The following is a 20,529-nucleotide window of genomic DNA, read 5'->3' as shown; positions in this document are numbered from 1 at the left end:
CCCTCAGTTTGTTCTCTGTATTTAAGAGACTCTTATGGTTTGCCTCCCTCCCTCTCTGTTCGTAACTATTTTTCCCCCTTCCCTTCCTTCATGGTCTTCTGTTAAGTTTCTCAAGATCCACATATGCGTGAAAACATATGATATCTGTCTTTCTCTGACTGACTTATTTCACTTAGCATAGTACCCTCCAGTTCCATCCATGTTGCTGCAAATGGACAGATTTCATTCTTTCTCATTGCCAAGTAGTATTCCATTGTATATAGAAACCACATCTTCTTTATCCATTCATCAGTTGATGGACATTTAGGCTCTTTTCATAATTTGGCTATTGTTGAAAGTGCTGCTATAAACATTGGGGTATGAGTGCCCCTATGCATCAGCACTCCTGTATCCCTTGGGTAAATTCCTAGCAGTGCTATTGCTGGGTCACAGGGTAGTTCTATTTTTAATTTCTTGAGGAACCTCCACACTGTTTTCCAGAGCGGCTGCACCAGTTTGCATTCCCGCCACCAGCGTCTACTTAGGATTCTTATAACTGGCAGGGAATATGAACTTACGCCTTATATCCATGAGTGGCACAGGTCTGGGTTCTGATTTCTTTTGATTCATGGCCCAGCTGACAGCAGGGTTTCTTGCTACATCTGATAGAGTCCACAGTACCTGCTCTTCTACTTCAAGGGCAGTCCTTTGTGGCTCCCCTCATTGTGTACAGACTTTGGTTTCAGCTCCCTGTCGTTCTTTTTTTCACATTATGATCTTACTTTTAAAGTCTGTATTTATTTTATCAGTTTTTTTTTAATGTTCATTATTTATCTGAGAGAGAGAGAGAGCGAGAGTGAGAGAGAGAGAGAGAGAGAGAGAGAAGCAGAGCACGAGTGGGGGAGGGGCAGAGAGAGAAGGAGACACAGAATCTGAAGTAGGCTCAAGGCTCTGAGCTGTGAGCATAAAAGCCCAAAGCGGGGCTCAAACTCAGGAACCACGAGATCAAGACCTAAGCTGAAGTCGGATGCTTAACCGACTGAGCCACCCAGGTGCCCCTAAAGTCTGTATTCATTTTTAAATAATTTTATTAAAAATTTTTTTTTAAATATACATACTGTAAAATTTTACCGTCTTAACTATTTTCAAGTGTACCATTCAGTGGCATTACGTATGTGCACATTTTTGTGCTACCATCGCCACCATTCATCGCCAAAACTTTCATCTTCCCAAAATGAAATTCCATCCCCATTAAACAATAACTCCCCATTCCTCCCTCCCCCATAGCCTTTGGAAACTACCATTTTACTGTTTAGCTCTAGGAATTTGACTATTTTAAGTACCTCATATAAGTGGAATCATAAAATATTGTCTTTCTGTGACTGGCTTATTTCGCTTAGCATAATGTCTTCAAGGTTTGTCCATGTTGTCAGATATCAGAATTCTCTTCCTTTTTCAGGATGAACAACATTCTATTGTACGTATATATCACATTTTGTTTATTCATTCATCCATCCCTCATTGGACACTTGGGTTGCTTCCACCTCTTGGCTATTGAGAGTAATGCTACTATGAGTAAGCATGTACAATCAGCCTCCTGTCTTTTGCAGACTTCAGACTTAGTGTCCTTTCCTCATAGTGCATTTAAACTCTATCCCTCAGCCCCTAAGACCAATTTCCCATTTCAAAACCCTTCTGAGTGATATAGCTTCTACTCCCACTTGTCAGGGCCCCTAGGTACATTGTGTACCATGCATGTCCTATAGAAGGGCACTTCAGCAAGGTGGTGTACAGGGTTGAAATCAAGCTTGAGTTCCATTCATCAGGTCCTGAACCCATAAGGTTGAATCTACTCAGAGGGTACTCCATTTTCTGATTTATGCAGAGGCACCTAATGAATTGGCTGTCTTACTGCTGTCTTGCTTCCTGTTAGGGCTTTTAGTTTCTGCTTCCATTCTGGCATCCAGAGACTTCCTTCTCTGGCTTTTGAACTTGTCTACACACTTAATTTTTTGTTGCTGTTATATGTGTTTCATCTCTATATGTTTGGAATAGGAAAAGAAGTTATTTTCATTGACTGAAAGTTTTGACCTTTATTGTTATTTTAAAACAATACACTTCTTTTGTATGCCCTTTATTCTTCCAAATTTCTTTTATAATAAAAGAAACAGTAACAGTTAAATGATAAATCTATTAAATTAGGAGCAAAAAGATAAGAGTAATGAAGGGTGGATATAATGCTGGGAGCATATTTGTGCCAAGGGGAGGTCCTGAAAATGAACCCTACCTGCCTATTTCAAAGATCAAGGGAAATATGATGGACTATACTTAGGGCATATTATTTGGTAATTGATATGTACACAAAATATAACTTGGTATTCTTTAATTTTCCCAAACAAGCAAAAAGATAAACCTCTCTTAGCCCCATAACATAGAGGAGTACTATGTACTCATTTTTCTGATATTTGAGTTTTTATATGTACAATACTGACTCTTCTAAGTTTGGTTTCTCATTCCAAGAACCAGAGCATTCCTCATTTATACAAAGATTCTGTTCCTGCCTTCCTTTGTTATAATACCTGGCAGGTATCTATGGGAGATGTTTTCTGCTCAGTCTCATTGACTCTATTTGAAGCAGAAGATGAAACATTTTTCTTTGAAGGCAAAAGATTTTAGTTCTCCCTCTGTGCTTTCCCTCACACAATGACCTAGTAAAATGGAGTCATGAATTTTGCTTATCTTGTTTTGATAGATGTGAAGGTAGAAGACACAGCTTTAGGATTCTAACCCTATAATTGAGGTCAGATCTGAGAAGTCATCAAGTCCTAGATTTGAGGCCATTGAGGTAGCCTAGAATTTCTCTTTTTGTTGGCCACAGAGCATAAGCGGAGAGCCTATAGTCATGAAAGCTGCCTAGAGGTCTGGCAGCTGGGATAGTTACTTGAATTGTATGGGAAAGTCCAGTCTCCCCAGCCAACAAAAGAGAGCCTCTCTTTTCACTAGCACTTGCTCAAACTATACATAAGGCATCTACATTCAATTTTGCATAAAGTGGCTGATTTCAGAGCAGCCAAAGTAGGAGTGAAATTAACTTGGTTCAAAACAACATTACATGGGAAACCAATATTTGTGCTTACCAGTGCTGTAACAAAGATTAGGTTTGCCTGAGATGAGATGGATGTGATCAGAAAGAGAAGGACCAGTTAAAAAGAAAAAAAAAAAAAAAAAAAAAAAGGATGAGTCATGGGGTACTTTTGCAATGTGAAACAGAAATAGTTTACCTTTGTGGTTTTGTTCCTGGGGGAGTTTGAAGGTGCAGGATATAATTCTCCCAACCTTAGCTCACTATCCTGGTTGTTACCTCTAATATTAGTTTCTGAAATAGTCTTGTGGGGGTGGGAGACCAGGACGTAAGACGGTCTGCTACTGTCTTTACCCAGGCTCAGAGAAAGGCATCTTTTATACTGCGTGTCAGAAGAGATTGCAGATTAGGGAGTGACGTTTCCATGGGAACCTAGGTGCGCAAAGGGGCTTGTTCAATTACAAGGTAGCCTCCTTTAATTACAAGGTAGCCTAGGTATTAGCAGTTTTCCTTCTCAAGAAATTCCACCAGAAAGAGTCTAGCCTCTAATAGGATTGCTGCTCCTTCTAGGCCACCCTAATCCCTCAGTGAATCCTAGCTCATGCCTTAGTGGTGATTCCTCCTCCAATTCCTTCATTCTTCTAACTGTCATACCTGGTATCCATCTAAAACTCCTACTTCTAAGTTATTGCAGACTGCCACTGGATTCCTTGGGGGAGGAAAGCACACAGATGGGAATATGCATTCCTCCAAGTTCATCTCCCATATTCTATCACATGGACAGAGTGTAAGAGCATGTGTCCCAACCACATTTTAAGCAAATCCCTTTTCTCTATTTTATTGGCCATAGAACAATTTTACCTGCAGTACAAATATAACAGTGATTTACACTTTTCTCTCAATAATTGGCTGTAGGAATCAAATTTTCTTACTAAACTATTCTCAGAAGTATACATTGTGTCATAACTTTATCACAGCACCTACCTGCAATTCAGTCTGATACTGCTCTTCCTGAAAAGAATTTTATTCTTGTGCTTACTTTGCTCTTTTCTGTACAAACTCCCTTTCATTTACTTCCACGTTTTGTTGGAATTATACTGTCCTTTTCCCCTCCTTTCCCAACCAGTTCAGAGGCTTGGGGGAGATATGAGTTGCGTACTCCCACTTTTCCAGTGGATTCTTTCCTGCCTCCTTTACTCTTCCTTCTCCCCTCTCCTGCTCTCATCACTGCCATCCCCATCTGCTTTTTCCTCTCTCTCCCCTCCTTCTCCCAGTCTCATAGCACCCTCTAAGAAATCTGTTTAGCAGGAAGAAGGTCTCTGTACACTGGTATTAATTTCTTCCTTGGCTGTATTTTTAGCTTTTGTATAGTCTCTGAGATTTCTGCTACAACAACATTCCATGGAGGGCAGCTGGACGCTAGGGAAAGGAGAGGGAAATTTGGGCAAAAACAAGGGGAGCAGGGAAGGATAAGGGCCCAAGGAGACCTCAAACAAGCTAACATAGGGCATTTGGGAATAAACCCTAAAAACAGACACACTTTTACAATGTTTTAGCATTTTAAAAGTGATTTTTACATTTGTTACCTGACTTATCTAGGGGCATAGGTATGCTTTTTCACATTTTATAGCTGAGAAAATAGGGCTATAAATTAAGAATAACATAAACAGTGATGAGGTGGGTTATAATAGCAGAGTTGGGATTTGAGGCTTCTGGCTGTATTTCTCTGTCCACCATTATTACACAGTGTCAGGAAAGGTCAGGGGTTGAATTTAGGGAGAATTCAAGTCACCTGACCAAAACAAAACAAAACAAAACAAAACAAAACAAAACCGTGCTTTTTACAAACTAAAACCCAAAAGTCAAGACTTAAGCTCTAAATTATCATGATTAACTTTCCTGTGGTAATAGGATCATTTCAAAACTTAGGAATGTCTGTAACAGCTACATAGAGTGAATTACTTTCCAAATTAGGAATATCCCTTAATAGTCAATAGAAGAACGAATAAAAGTGTGGAAGAGTAAATCTGCTTAAAGATAAATATAGGATCAGCTTTTAAAAATTCCTAAAGCGTTGACAGCATTAGACCTAATTTCCAAGTGGGCAGAAAGCTCTTTCTAGAATAGCTTTGCTGCAGTCCCATGTGGAGGCAGAAAGATGAACATGAACACTGTTTGAGGTCCCTTCCAGCAAGGCAGGTGGGGTGAACATATCAGTGGGTCATTTTCACTTTTCGTGATCCCCAAATCTTGCAGATTCTCTTGTTCTCTGTCCTTTCAGTGCCTTTGTGAACTGCTCATTTTACTTTAAAGCACCTCCAGAACTGCCAGGGCAAACATTCAGAGCAAGGAGTTTATTGAATGTAAGGTCTCTAGAAAACAGACTGCTGTGTCACTGCATTTGGAAAGCAATCATTTTAAGATCGTTTTCAGGTAAGTGAAAGACCAGCACAACAAACTGATAGAACTGTCTGTCATCTGATCTCCTGCAGCCATTCTGATGAGAAGTGTGTTCCTGTTAAGAATCTGAGCAGAGGCTCTAGCCAGGAGGGCTCTGTTTTGCTAGAATCCTGCCCCAATTTAAGGGTCAGATTGCAGCTCTCCCCAAAAATTGCTCTGTACTAGGTTGTATTATTTAGAAAATTCCAACAAAGCACCAGAATGTCTGAGATAAGCGAGCTCTTTGTAAATTAAGGAGAAAAATAAAGGACATCAGCATAATCCTATCTCTAAACCAAATCTGGATAATGTAAAAGGACTTCCAAATAACACCATTTAACTCCTTCTTTGCCAGGAGTACAAAAATCTGCACTCTTTCTCAGCAAACCAAGTAGCAATCCCTCATGAACTTGCTATTTAAACTGCGGAAAGGAGAAGAAAAAAAAGTGGGAATAAAGAAGGTAACATGAGAAGATGGCAAGGAAATATCTACTCTTAGACACCTGGGGACCAAAAAGATTTGTAATGCCAAAATTTGCTTATGGAATGTCCTCAACCCGGGGCACCTGGGTGGCTCAGTAGGTTGAGCTCCTGACTCTCTTGGGTCATGATCTCATGGTTTGTGTGTTTGAGCCCTGAATTGGGCCCTGTGCTAACAGTGCAGAGCCTGATCCAGATTCTCTGTCTCCCTCTCTCTCTGCCCCTCCCTGGCTCTCTCTCTCTCTCAAAAATAAATAAGTAAACCTTAAAAAAAAAATGTCCTCAACCCCACTAGGACCCAGGATCCATTGACCCTGACACCTTTCTTCATCACCCCTTACCTCCACTGTATCCTTACTTCCCTCCCTACCCAGGTTCCATTCACACACCTTGTGTACATCTCCGATGTCTTTACCCCTCTCTCCTTTCATATATTTATCTGGCAAAACCCTAACTAAATATAATTAGTTCTACCGACTTCACACCTCAGAACATTGGGGAGAAACACATAACCATGGTGACTGGACTCTGTTGAAATTCGAAATCATAGGCATCCTGTAGCCCCCGCCCCCCCACCATGCTTCTTGGCTATTCCGTTGCATTGCCCTCTCCCCTAGACAGCTAGTCTACACCTGCTCCCCCTTTTTACTCTGCGGGTCACCTTGCTCACTATTGCTTTATATGAGTAATCAGAAGAAACTTCCATGTGCTCTCATCACCCCAACTGCCCCACAACTCAGATTCATTAAACTGTTGGAAGATGGCACTCAGCAGTGTCTTCATGCCCCTGCCCTAGCTGTCATTTACTTAAAGGACAGAATATTTTCTGGACGTTAAAACAATCAGAGAGCATCAAGATAGCGCTGTCCTGGGAATGCTCCCTGACAGCAGTGTCCCTTTGTCTTGTGTTGCTGCATCTCTTCCATTTGAAGCTTCAGTTAGTGGATGCAAGCCTATCTAAACTGGGGACCAAACATTTGTCCCCTGCCTACATTTCTGGTGAACTACAAGCAGGTCACATGTCTCCCTGGGCCAGCTCTGGGAGCTTGCGAGGTATACAGTCTGCTCTTGCCCTCACTGCTGTGAATCCTGTCCAGCTGCCACCCAGAGCCCTGCCCAAGGTTTGCAGATACGTGTCCCAGGGATAGGGTTTGACCATACAGGCCAGCACCTGCACAGGGCTGCCCACCCAGTGCTGCTTTGCTTTCTGCCACCTCCCCTGATGTCTGCCAGAAGAAGAGGCCATAGTAGGACTTAGGAACTCAATATTGGGCATACTCATAATAGCTACCATTTAACAAGTATCTTATGTGCCAAAAGGCTTACACCCATTAGTTTGTTAATTCCCACAGCCACATTCCAAAGTAAGTTTCACTGTCCTCACTTTCTAGATGTGAACACCCTTGCCTCGACTTCAGGTTTGTGAAAAGCACCCTCTCTGGCAAGAATGCACATTTCCCCAGGCACCAGGAGCAACAGGGCTGCCCCAAGCCATTGAGATTTGTATGGAAAGAAAGGAGACATTGCCTCCACCTCGAAAGTGACAAAGCTGGCAGAGATAAGCATAGGCTTAGAAGCTAACAGTTGTGTTCTCATTAAGAATACATAGCTAAGTTCTCCTCTGAGAACATTTGTGTTTGGATTTCCTCAAAGTGCTCTCCACCATCCATGATTTTTACTTTTTGTAAAGGGCGCAGTTAGGTCATCTCACCAGGACAAAAGTGACAATGAGTAGTCAAGTTTTACCACTTTCTAGACTGAAAAGCTCTCTAGCTTTGAAATAACAGCTTTTCTAGATTCTTCAGTTGTCTGCCAACCCTGCCCCCCATCATTTTTGTTGTTGTTGTTTTATTTTTTGTTTAAAAAAATATTTTTTAATGTTTATTTTTGAGAGAGAGAGAGAGTATGTGTAAGGTGGGGGAGGGGCAGAGAGAGAGGGAGACAGGATCACAAGCCAGCGCTGCACTGACAGCATAGAACCCAATGCAGGGCTTGAACTCACAAACTGTGAGATCATAACCCAAGCTGAAGTTGGTCGCTTAACTGAGTGAGACACCCAGGCGCACCCCTGCCCCAATCTTTTAAAAATCTTGTAAGTTCTGGGCATACGTTGAAACAGCCACATTTAAAAGTTTAGAAAACTGAGATTTAGAGAGGCTTAATATCTTACTCAAAATCAGCCAGGACCTGGGACCAGATCTTGAGATACAAATTCTACACATCCTCCATCATAGAACACATAGTAAAATTAAGCTTCTGTAAACTCACAAAAACTTTGAGAGACATTCCTTAATAAGGCCCCAAGGTTGGACATGCTTGTATTTATTTTTTCTGTGGAAAAGAAACTAGCTCCATGCAACTATAGCTGGAAAAATAAATACGGATCTAGTTTGTTCCTATAATTCTGAATTCTAGATCTTAGAAGCTTAGAGTCATAAATTTTAGACATTATTTAGTCCAATTTCATCATCAATTTTAAGTATAAGGGAAAACTTGGAATAGCCTTATTTAAAACAAAAATGTGCCTTTAGATGTAATGCTATTTTTACATTCACGTTATTGACAAATGAACCTATTGGGACAAAAATAATATTAGAGTAAGACATATTTGAGGCTACAACTGGTCCTCTTTATGTTAAAATTATGGGTTTAAAATATATATTAGGGTGCAGGTGAGAACAGCACAGCTATTTTATGAAGACTATGAAAGTACAATGAAAGTTTTGGCTTTCATACAACATTTGAGTTTGTTTTGTAGATTCTTCCTCATAATTAGATTTAGAGTTTAGATGATCTCATGTGACTCTCTTAGAAAAACAGAAGTTTTAGCCAAGCACTGACATGCAAAATAAAAACAAAAATCTTTTCCCTTCAGGGTCTAGCCTAGCTATAGTTTTAGCTGGAAGTCAGGCAATGCATCTACACATGCACAGTAATTAAATCTAGCTTCTAACAAACTTGAAGTTAAATTTTAATGACTTTTTATAGCTGGCTAATAAATGGTATGTAAATGAGTCATGGATGGAGACTTTATATAAAATGCCACAAAACAGTACTTTTTGATACACTGCAAAGAAAAGAGGCCTTGGAAATCTGTGTTCTGCCACCATAGATCCTTAGCCAAATCATTTAGCTTCTCTGAGGCTCAGTTTCCTCATTGGTACAATATGATGGTTGCATTCGGTCATTGTAACTAATGCACGTAGAGTTCTTAAGTCCCCAGAGCTCTTATCCATGCATAGTCTGACTTAATTCTTACAATTCCATGAAAGAAAGAAGGTCAGGTACTGTTACCTACATTACACAAGCTGATGAAGGCTAAAATACATGACCAAAGTTACACAGTTTGTAAATGGTGGAGCTAGGATTCAGATGCAATTTAGACACAATTCTACACAACAGGCATAGGTAGACACCATACCTATCACCTCTAAAAGTCCGATATAATAAAGTGGTGTTTAGTCATTACTCAATTATAACCAGACTTTTAAAGTGCCTTAAACACTATTCAACAGGTACAACACGTTCTCTAGCCTGCAGGACTGAATGATCTTATGATTCCTCTGTAGGAGGATCCAATTAAGTGCTAAGTTAATAGCCAACTTTATAGCCAAGCTAATAGAAAAGCCACGTTACACTGGCTCTGTTTTGCCAGACCAGCCACTTTGAAGACTTCGAGCTGATTTATGTCCCATGATATTTGTTGGAATCTCAAGGCTACTGTAAAAAAAAAAAAAAAAAAATTCTCCCATTGCTGTTACTAAAATGTGCTAAGTAAGTCACAATAGTAGCCAGAATATTTGTGAGTAAACAATGTAGAATATTCAACTAGTTTAAGAAATGATGCTAGCTATGTGTCTCCAAGCTCTTTCCTCAGATATTTGACCCCAGGCATTTGGTAAATCCTAAAAAGCCATTATTTCAGCAGGTGTTGGTTTCCACTTGAAGGCAAGCCAAATATTACATGTGCATGGCATACATTTGTATTTTTCAAAGGGTTTTCACTTTGGCTATTTCATTTTATCCTTATACAATGCTAATGTGTAGGTTGAAGTTGTTCTCTATGATCTCCAAAACAGCTATTTATTTATTTAGTCTCTAGTTTTTTTTGTCTGTTTTTAATCCACTGGGGCATTACTAATGTTAACGCATACGATAATATAATAGAGCACTATGTTTCAAAAGTTGTAAATCAACCTAGGTTCAGTAATCAACTTTGCAAATTTGAAAGGATAACAAAAAATTGATACGGATTGGCAAAAATACCTTTGTAGCAGATATGCCCCAAACACTTCAGGATTCAGAAGGAGACCAGAATAAATTAATACTATTTTTAAAACATAAAATAGGAAATAATTGAACACAACTTTACCAAAACCTATGGATGTTCAATGGAAGAGAAGAGAATGTGGAGTAAGGTTAACGGGTGTCATGATTTAATCAATGGTCCTTATAATAAACTTTAAAAGGTTATTTGAAAGTGTTAGCTTTCCTTTTTATAAAGAAGAAACATGCTAGTATGTACTTTGGAAAAAAATACCTGGAGACACGCACGCCATGTTATTAGCAGCAATTATCAAGGAGAGACTATTTATTTGTATCGATTTTGATCTGATCAAAAGTTTCCAAATATTCTTGAAATATGTGCGAGAGTGTTCTCTTTAGTTAGACAGTAAGCTCAGTCTCCTTTAAAAATTCCAGCTGGAGGGGTGCTTGGCGGGCTCAGTTGGTGGAGCATGTAACTCTTGATCTTGGGGTTGTGAGTTTGAGCCCCATGGTGGGTGTTGAGATCATTTAAAAATAAAATCTTAAAAAAAAATCAATGGAGCTATTGATCCATCTGCAAACTTACTATTGCTGGAGACATTTTAAGTCAGTGTGTTTCAACCATAGGCCCATCAAAATTCGACTTTGTGTCTTTCTCATAAATTCTAATTGATGAGGGAGAAGGAGGAGAGGAGAGAATGAGATCCAGAAGTCACAAGATGGAGGTTAAGGTATTATGGTCAGATTTTAATTTATCCAGGAACAGAGTGAGTAGCATTGTAAGTCTAATGCCAGTCATCGTATATATCAGAATATTCAGGGCCTCCTAATCATTTTATATCTGGAAAGGCTCCAAGAAAAAAGCCTAATTCGGTTTACTGACGCTTTGGGACCATCCTGGCACTGGGGCTGGAGTGTTTTTCTTCATCTGTTCCCTCTGGGTGCAGTTAAGGGGCCACCTAGTGACTGGGCTGGGAATTGTAGCTACCCTACAGTGCCCTCCCCCCACCTCGCTCCACCACAATGCACACACTCCAGGAAGCTTGTCAGTTCACATGTGGAATGAAAGAAATTAGGTTGGCAAACTTCTCTCTAATAGAAACCGCCTTAACAACCCACTTTGCAAGTCTGTCTCCTTGTCCAGAATCATCTTTCACAGAGCCTTAAATTCTCACATTACCTAACAGGATTACCGAGAGGATACACTGAAATTACATAAACTAAAACACAAAAATGCAGTTTTAAAAGTTACAGTTATTGTTTGTGTTAGCCAAACCTTGGGAATAGGTCACAGAAGAGCTTTGTTAAGTGCCAGTCTGTTATAAAATCAGAGATGTTAAGGTAGGCAAAACTTGGGAAGTCCATAGTTTTAAAACCTTCATTCTAAGAAGGAAGAAACTGAGGTTTAGAGATGTAAAGAGGAGGGACTTCATGGGGCTGTTCTACTTCCATTCATTTGTTTATTAACATATTTTCACTGAATTTCTTTTTTCCTTTTTTTTTAAATGTTTGTTTATTTTGAGAGAGAGAAAGAGAGAGCACAAGTGAGCAGAGGAAGGAAAGAGAGGAAGAGAGAGAATCCCAAGCAGGCTCCGTACGTCAGTGCCAAGCCTGATGTTGGGCTCAGTCTCACAAACCGTGAGATCATGACTTGAGCTGAAACCAGGAGTCAGACGCTTAATCCACTGAGTCACTGAGGCACCCTGTTCACTTAATTTTTACTAAGAGCTAGGTGCTGGGGAAGCAAAGGTGGATAAGGCACAAGGAGCACTCTGTCCAGAGGAGAGCCAGATTCAGAAGCAAGTAAAAATGAGTGTGGGAGTGAAGTGGTACAGCTGTACAAAGGACCTGCTTGTGTTAGACCCACCAGAGACACCGTGTACCCTATAAGACAACATGCTTTAAAAAGCACACAGAATAAACAAAATGTGGTATATCAATACAAAGGAATATTATTTAGTTTTAAAAAGGAAGGAAATTCTGACACATGCTACAATATGGATTAAACTTGAGGACATTATGCTAAATGAAATAAGCCAGTCACATAGGGTCAAATACTGTATGATTCCACATATATGAGATACCTAGTCAGATTCACAGAGACAGTAAGTAGAATGGTGGTTGCCAGGGGCTGAGGGAGGGGGAGAGGGGGAGTCATTGTTTAATGGGGACTGAGTTCCAATTCAGAAAGATGAGAAAGTTCTGGAGATGGATGGTGGTGATGGTTGCACAACATTGTGAATGTCCTTAATACTGCTGAACTGTACACTTAAAACTGATTAAGATGGTAAATTTTATGTTATATATATTTTTTACCACATTAAAACAATTACACAGAAAGCATCACCTCCCATAGTCAGAATAGCTGGTATCAAAAAGATAGAAGTGTTGGTGAGCTTGTGGAGAAAAGAGAACGCTTGTGCTCTATTGGTGGGAATGTAAATTGATGCAGCCACTATGGGAAACAGTAGGGAGGTTCTTCAAAAAATTAAAAATAGAAATGCCAAATGAGTTGGTAATTCCACTGCTGAGTATTTACCCAAAGAAAATGAAAACACTAATTTGAAAAGATATGTGTGCCCCTATGTTTATTGCAGCATTATTTATAATAGTCAAGATATGGAAGCAACCTAAGAGTCCACTGATACCTGAATGGATAAAGGAGTTGTGGTATACATAGACAATGAAATATTACTCAGCCACAAAAAAGAATGAAATCTTGCCATTTGCAACAATATGGATGGACCTACAGGGTATTATGCTAAATGAAATAAGTCAGAGAAAGACAAATACCATACAATTTCACTTATATGTGGAATTAAAACAAGCAAACAAATAAATAATAGAAGCAGACTCATAAATACAGAGACCAAACTGGTGGCTGCCAGAGTGGGGTGGAGGGATGGACAAAATAGGTGAAGGAGGTTAAGAGGTACAAACTTCCATTTATAAAATAAATAAATCATGAGGATGAAAAGTACAGCATAGGGATAGTCAATAATATTGTACTAATTTTGTGTTGTGACAGATAGTAACTATACTTATCGTGGTGAGCATTTGAGTAATGTATGGGGTTGTCAAATCACTAATGTTGTACACCCAAAACTAATATAACAGTGTAAAAAATAAAATAATAAAAAAGTTGCATCACACACAGAAAAGAACACAGAAAGCAATGAGAATGAAGCAACTATAGCTCCACACGATATGACAGGGAACGCATACAATGTTGAGCAAAGGAAGCCAGACACAAAAGGATGCAAACTGTCTGCTTTCTATATCATGTATGTGTTAAAATTCAGGGTAGTGGTCATCTCTGGGGGAGGCAGAGACGGGACAGCATGGGCTTCCAGGGATCTGGTAATGCTTCTGTTTCTCCATCCAGGAAGGAACGCTTACTTTGTAAAGATCAATTGCACTTTATACCTATAATTTGTGCAGTTTTCTGTATATATATTAAAACTCAGCTTATTGTTGTTGATTTATGGGACATAGACCAACTGAAGAGGAATCAGTAGGATAGTAAAGGGACTTCCTTCATAGGAGGAAAGGTTGACTATTTTCAGGATGGTCAGAGTAGTTTAGAATCTTCAAATATCTGAAAAAGTGGCACGTGGAAGAAGAAGCCAGTTTTGCTTATTATATCCAGAGGGGTAGAACTTGGGGATGATGGGCGGGAGGTAGAGCAAGACAGAATTTAGCTCATTATAAAGGATGCTTCAATTGCAGGGTTAGAATGGGATCTCTCAGGAGATCAGACAGTCAGATGGAATGAGCACTGACTTCTGAGCCAACGGGAAAGTGGCTTTTTCACTTTCTTGGTACTATCTATGTCACTCTATTGAGTCTCAGTTCCACATCTGTAAACTGGGGCTAGTGCTAAGTAGCTTGCTGGGTTAGTTATAGGGCTTGTGACAATGTATACAACATGCCTCAAATAGGCCTTGGCCCATAAGAGGCACTCTATAAGTGGTAGAAACTATTTTCAGTAGAAAATTAAATAGGTAGATAATACCTTGGTAATGTGTTAGAATGTGTATTGAAGTATTGGTCTCTTTCAACTCCAAGAATCTATGGCTCTTTGTATCTTTCTTTGTAATTTTCTCAAGGTCACACAACTATTTTGCAAGGCCTTCTGTCCCTGAGGTGGTTTTCTCTAGTGGGCTGCCTTGGGCAGGAGAGTTACTAGTAGTAAGCCATTACCCACCAGAGCTAATTAGATATTTACATCAGCAATAGGCCCTGAGGTACAGGACCCTGTTCCTTTAAATTCTCAGTGTGCTCTGGGAAAGTCCAAAGAGGGGAAAACCTGGGAAGGTTGTTCAAGTGGTGGGCTATAAATGGGACAGTTTACAGTTTGAAGATACCATAGCTCTCATGGTATCAAATTAAGCATATGACTTTGGCTCAGGTCATGATCTCATGGTTCTTGAGTTCGAGCCCTGCATTGGGTTCTGTGCTGACAGCTTAGAGCCTGAAGCCTGCTTCAGATTCTGTGTCTTCCTCTTTCTCTGCCCCTTACCTGCTCACTCTCTCGAAAATACATAAAAACATTAAAAAAAAATTGTTTTAAGTGGATTAAAGAAAAAAATGAAGACAAAATTAGCTTGTCTCATCATTTTTCAGGGTCCAGTTCTTATTGGTGGTTAAATTAATAAATCATAAGGCATAAAAAAGAGATGCCATTTTGAAAAACAGTTTCTTCATTTGTAGTCAAAAGCAGTATACTCAGTCCACAAAGACGAGAAGAACCTGGGTTAGTTAGCACCTTGGGCTGAGTTTTCCCACAGCCTCTTTCTTCCCCTGACTGTGGGCTTCTTCCAGAAGGAAATGACTTGCTGGAGTGGGACTTCTGAGATTTACTCTAGGCTCCCCGCTGATCTCTGTTGACTATTACTGCCTCAGATTTACACCCTGGAAACAAGGAGAGTCCCTGCGACAAGAGACCTGAGGAAACAAACACCTAGAAAAAGTCTCTTTTTGTCTTAGGCATTACACACTCTAGACTGACCCTTTGAACTTGCTTATTTCCTAGCTGCTCGAATATTATATCTTGGCCCATTCAACTTCATGTGAAATGAAAAATAATAGGAATTTAGCTCACTATAGCTTTGGCCTTAGCCAAAGGAAAGAAATACCAGCAGCTTCCTTTTGCAAGTAGCGACTTATTTTAGCATTTGCCCTCTCCAGACTAAAGCCCTTGGTAGAAACCAACATTACAGCCCAAGCCCACACAGAAACCTCAGATTTTAGTCATAAGTCTCACAAGGATGTTGCATCAGTTCTTAGTTTACCAAACGGAAACAATGGCATGCTCAAAATGAGTAACTTGACGGGAGTATAACGAAAGGACTACTTACTAAGGTAAGCAGGGTATGGGGGCGGGTGGGGAGAAGCAAAAGGGATTTGGATAGTATCCCAAGGTTAGCAGCTGCATGCAAAGGAAAGGGAGTACAGTAGTTACAGAGATGGTTCTGTATGCATCGGAATCTCCTGCAGGGCTTGTGAAAACATAGATTGCTGGGCCTTCCCTGGGAGTTTCCGCTTTGGTAGGTTTGGGGTAGGACTAAAGTATTTGTATTTTTCACACATTCCCTGGTGCTGCTGGTCTGGGGGAAAACCTCTGAAAAGGCAGTTTGGCTTGAGCTGTGCCCTCCAACCTGAAGAGACCCAGCAGAGAAGACACCAGGGAATCTAATCCAGGCAGCCTCATGCCCTCCTGCCCTCTCTCTGTAGCTCCCCCTCCATGAAACTCAACCAGCAGCCAGCAGGCGAAGGAGCCCAATGATGCTCAGAAAGTTCAACCTCCAGAATGTGGATCAGATTGGAGAGTGGATCTGGAGGAGTAAACAAAAATATCCAGCTCTTCCACCCCAAAATATCTTCCAAGTACCTTCTCCTCACCATTTTTTTTCACACTATCTTATATTTCTATTTTACTTTCCAGTGTACATGTAACATTCATATGCATGATGTAATGTGATTCTCACAGCAACCCTACAGGATAGGCGGGGATGATATTTATGCTCATTTACAAGTAAGGCAACAAATGAGGCTCAAAATTGATAAAGGCTGCACATTTGGTAAGAGCTGGGATTTCACCCCAAGTTTTCTAGGTCCTAATATGGGGTTCTTGCCACCACTTCACACTTGAGACATGAGCGAATCCGGCATTGATGCTGGTCTCCCAACAACAGGCTCTTGGGAAGCTATGTGTTCATCCCTCACTGCCCCATATGCAAGGCCCTCAAGCTACACTCTTTTCTGGGAGAGGTGGCCTCCCTTTTTGACTGGGGAGTTCACCCCTTTCTTCAGGGCCTATGGTGAATTTAGAAACGCCAGAGTCATTTCTTTGCGTTATTCACTGTTTTTCAAATTTTTCAGTGGCAGGGCGACTCAAAGTCTTGATTTGGAGGTTCTCGCCCCCTCTGGGTTCAGAACCTTTTGAGAAACAGACACATGAATCAGACATATTGAGAGAAAAGAGTTAGCTTTGATGGTGGTGAGGCCAAAGTGGAGGAGTCACATGTCAGGGTGTACAACTGCACTTCCCAATACTCTACTCTAGACCTTCTGGTGAGGCAGGGGTGGGTGCACTGAGCATGCTCAGTTCCTTCCCCAGGGCCCCAGTCAGGTAAGTCACTCCCTCTTTGGGGAGAACTGGGAGGGGACAAGCAGAAAGGCAAATGGTCTCTGCAATTTTGAAGAAGTGGAAGTTTCTATTTCATGGACCTGGGAGAGGGAGAAAATGGCTTCCCCTAGTAATAACGTCCTTTGAGGTCATCTTGCTCTTAGCACTATGGAAGAAGAATTGATGTAATTAATTCTGTCATATGATCTAGGTATTGTATTTTTAAAGATTTGACTTTCATTAGTAGATTAGTATGGCCTCAGGCCTCAATATACTCTCATTTCTTTGATATGCTACTTTGTTTCCTTTAACTAGATTCATTTCTGATCCCTTGATCATTTTTGACAATGCTCTGGACCAAGGCCCACTTGAATTTGAGAAAGTTCCCATGGTTTCCTTTTGAGAAGATCTCTGCTTATCGAATCTAGAGCCTATCTCTCTTTCTTGTCCAGGATCGGGTAGACTATTGGGAAAAGTCTTTATGAAGATTTCCTGGGAACTGGAGTTTTAAAATAAGTGTCTGTGGGAAAATACTCTCTAACTACAGAAGGGGCTCTGTTTTTGCCTCTACTTACTTCTCAAGTTCTTTGGGGAAAAGAAAGCATCATAGGTCAAATCTTTTTACAAGTAAGCTCCACTGGACTGTCCAAATACACGGTATGGATTAGAATTTTGTTTCATTGACTACGATTTGAGATAGGTTAGATATAAGCTGCGCTGTGGAGGACTCTCTTAAATAGAGATTTTCATTGCAAAGGTACTTGTAGAGGAGTTTACCTGTAAACAACAGATCTCTTCCAGCTAAGTTTTTACCAGGCTGATTCAGACTGGGGAGCAGGAGTGGGAAAATACTGTGGACACAGTCTGCTGGCTAGCAGTCAAGGCAGAGGAAAGAAAACACAGGCAAAGGTCTGTGTGAAATGTGAATCTGAGTCACGGAGGGAGAGGAAGAAAATAGCATGTGTCATTCTGAAAAAGCTCCTCTTAGGGCAGTTTCTTTTGGCTGTAACTGCTGCCTCTCCCCTGGAGAGAGTCACAGGGCCTCTCTTGGCTCTTCCTGCCACATTTTCAGACTTAAAAGGAAGCCACCTTCAGGCAAATTCCCTCTTCCTCCCAAGAAAGAAAATAAAAGGAAATTGAGAGTCCTGCTCTCTGAAGAACCTGGGTCCGGTTTTGAAATGAACTCAGGAAAGTGCCCTGCCTTCAGGGGTTGGGAGTATCTGCAGTCACAACTGGGGCTTGCTCCTCTGGTGCCCTCTTGCGTATGAGTGTGGAACTGTTTTCTTTAAAGTGGCCTAAATCCCCACCATTGCAGTCCCCAGAACTCTACCCAGCATGTCTCCTTTTCTAGGCCTTGCCTCTCAGCCTGGAGAGTTTCCTGAACAACTTCTGGTCACTCCTAAGCCTTCTCTCTTGAAATTTTTCTCTGGTAACCCTCTATAGACCCTCATCAATGTATTAAGTTTTCTAAACAAATTCTTTCTCTTTCTACTTTTGCATGCATCTCTGGTCACTAAGTCCCAGAAAGATCCTGTAGAAACTGTCAATCAATAACAGACAAGCATTTCTAAAATTCACTTAACAATTTTATAGTTTTATTGAAATATAATTTACATATCCTATTCACCCATTGTAAGTGTACAGCCAATGATTTTTATTAAATTTACAGTGCTATGCAATCACTGTTACAGTTTAGGTTTAGAACACTTCCAAAACCCCATGAAGTTCCCTCACAAGTATTTGCAGCCAAACCTCAATTTCACCTCCAATTTCGGGCGGCTACTGATCTGATTTCTGTCTGAAGATTTTCCTTTTCTGGTCATAGCATATAAATGTACACTTTATAACAAGCTTCTTTCAGTTGGCATAATGTTATCAAGGTTCATCCATGTTGTAGCATGTATCAGTGCTTCATTGCATTTTATAGCTGAAAAATAGTCCATTATACGGACATACTAGTTTTGTTTATCCATTCATCAGTTGATGGACATCTGCATTGGTTCCAGCTTTTGGTTATTATGAATAAACAAACTGCTATGGGGGCAGGTAGGTGGCTCAGTTGGTTAAGGGTCCAACTTCAGGTCAGGTCATGATCTACAGTTCGTGAGTTCAAGCTCCGCATTGGGCTCTGTGCTGACAGCTCAAAGCCTAGAGCCTGCTTTGGATTCAGTGTCTCCCTTTCTCTCTGTCCCTCCCCTGCTCATGCTCTGTCTCTGTTTCTCAAAAATGAAAAGACCTTAAAAAAACAAACAAAAAACCAAACTGCTGTGAACATTTATGTACAAGTCTTTGTGTGAACATATAGTTTCATTTCTCTTAGGTAAATACCTAGTAGAGTTTCTAGGTCATATGGCAAATTTATTTACCTTTTTAAAAAACTACCAAGTTGTTTTATAATGTGGCTTTTCCATTTTACATTCCCACCAGCAATATATAAAGAGTTTCCCACATCTTCTTCAACACTTGGTATTGTCTATACTTTGATTATGGCCCTAGTGGGTGTGTAATGGTATCTTCTTGTGGTTTTAATTTGAATTCTCCTAGTCACTAATAATGTTGAGTGTTTTTTCAAGTACTTGTTACCCGTTCATGTATTCTCTTTGGTGAAATGTGCATTTCCTCATTTTTAAATTGGATTGTTAGTCTTCTGATTACTAAGTTATAAGAGTTCTCTGTGTATTTTGGATACAACTCCTTTACCAGATATATAGCTTATAAATATTTTCTTTCAGTCTATGTCTTATCTTTTGAACTTATTAAGAGTTTTCTTTGAAGCCCAAAAGTTGTCACTTTGATGAAGTCCAGTTTATCAATTTTTTGTGGATTGCACTTTTGAGATCATATTTAAGAACTCTGTCTAGCCTAAGGTCATGAAGAATTTATCCTATATTTTATTCTAGAACTTTTAGTTTTATATTTACATTTAGAAGGCAGCTATGCTCACCACTATACCACCAAGGCTACACTACATTTACATTTAGGTCTAAGAGTCCTTTTGAGTTAATTTTTGGGGGGTGGTGTGATGTAAAAGTCTAAGTTAACTTTTTTTCCATATGGATATCAAACTGTACCAGCATCATTTGTTGAAAAGATTGTCCTTTCTCCATTGAACTATCTTGGATACTTCACTGAAAATCAATTGACCATAGGGGTACTTGGGTGGCTCAGTCAGTTAAACACCAACTCTTAGTTTCAGCTCAGGTCATGATTTCACAGTTTGTGGGATCAAGCCCCAGGTTGGGCTCTGAGCTGATAGCAAGGAGCCTGCTTGGGATTCTCTCTTTCCTTCTCTCTCTGACCCTCCCCTGCTTGTGTGCTCTCTCTCTCTCTCAAAATAAATAAACATTACAAAAGAAAGAAAGAAAATCAGGTGCCGGGGTGGCTTAGTCCATTAAGTGTCTGACTTTGGCTCAGGTCATAATCTCTTGGTTCAGATCCTGAGTTCGAGTCCCGTGTCGGGCTCTGTGCTGACAGCTCAGAGCCTGGAGCCTGCTTCGGATTCTGTGTCTCCCTTTCTCTCTGTCCCTCCCCTGCTCATTCTGTCTCTGTCTCTAATGTCTCTAATGTCTCTGTCTCTAATGTCTTTAATGTTAATAAATAAACATTAAAAAATTTACATTTGGTTCTCTTTTTAAAAACAGATTATGTCTTT

The 20,529-nt window shown here is 40.2% G+C and overlaps 1 long non-coding RNA gene across 7 annotated transcripts in view; it reads right to left on the bottom strand.

Annotated features, from left to right (window-relative positions):
- Window positions 1–20,529, bottom strand: part of LOC123583026 — an 89,556-nt gene that overhangs the window by 59,124 nt on the left and 9,903 nt on the right. Inside the window, exon 4 of one of the 7 annotated variants that reach the window (XR_006704703.1) lies at window positions 18,451–18,804. The exons of 5 other annotated variants lie outside the window; for them this stretch is intronic. This is a non-coding gene — a long non-coding RNA (uncharacterized LOC123583026). Of the gene's footprint in view, window positions 1–18,450; window positions 18,805–19,059; window positions 19,114–20,529 lie in introns of those variants that run through there. One more of the 7 variants, XR_006704704.1, reaches the window with a different exon arrangement.

The sequence above is a fragment of the Leopardus geoffroyi genome, chromosome B3 (assembly GCF_018350155.1).
Source record: "Leopardus geoffroyi isolate Oge1 chromosome B3, O.geoffroyi_Oge1_pat1.0, whole genome shotgun sequence".
NCBI lineage: Eukaryota > Metazoa > Chordata > Mammalia > Carnivora > Felidae > Leopardus > Leopardus geoffroyi.
This window is presented reverse-complemented; position numbering and strand designations above follow the sequence as displayed.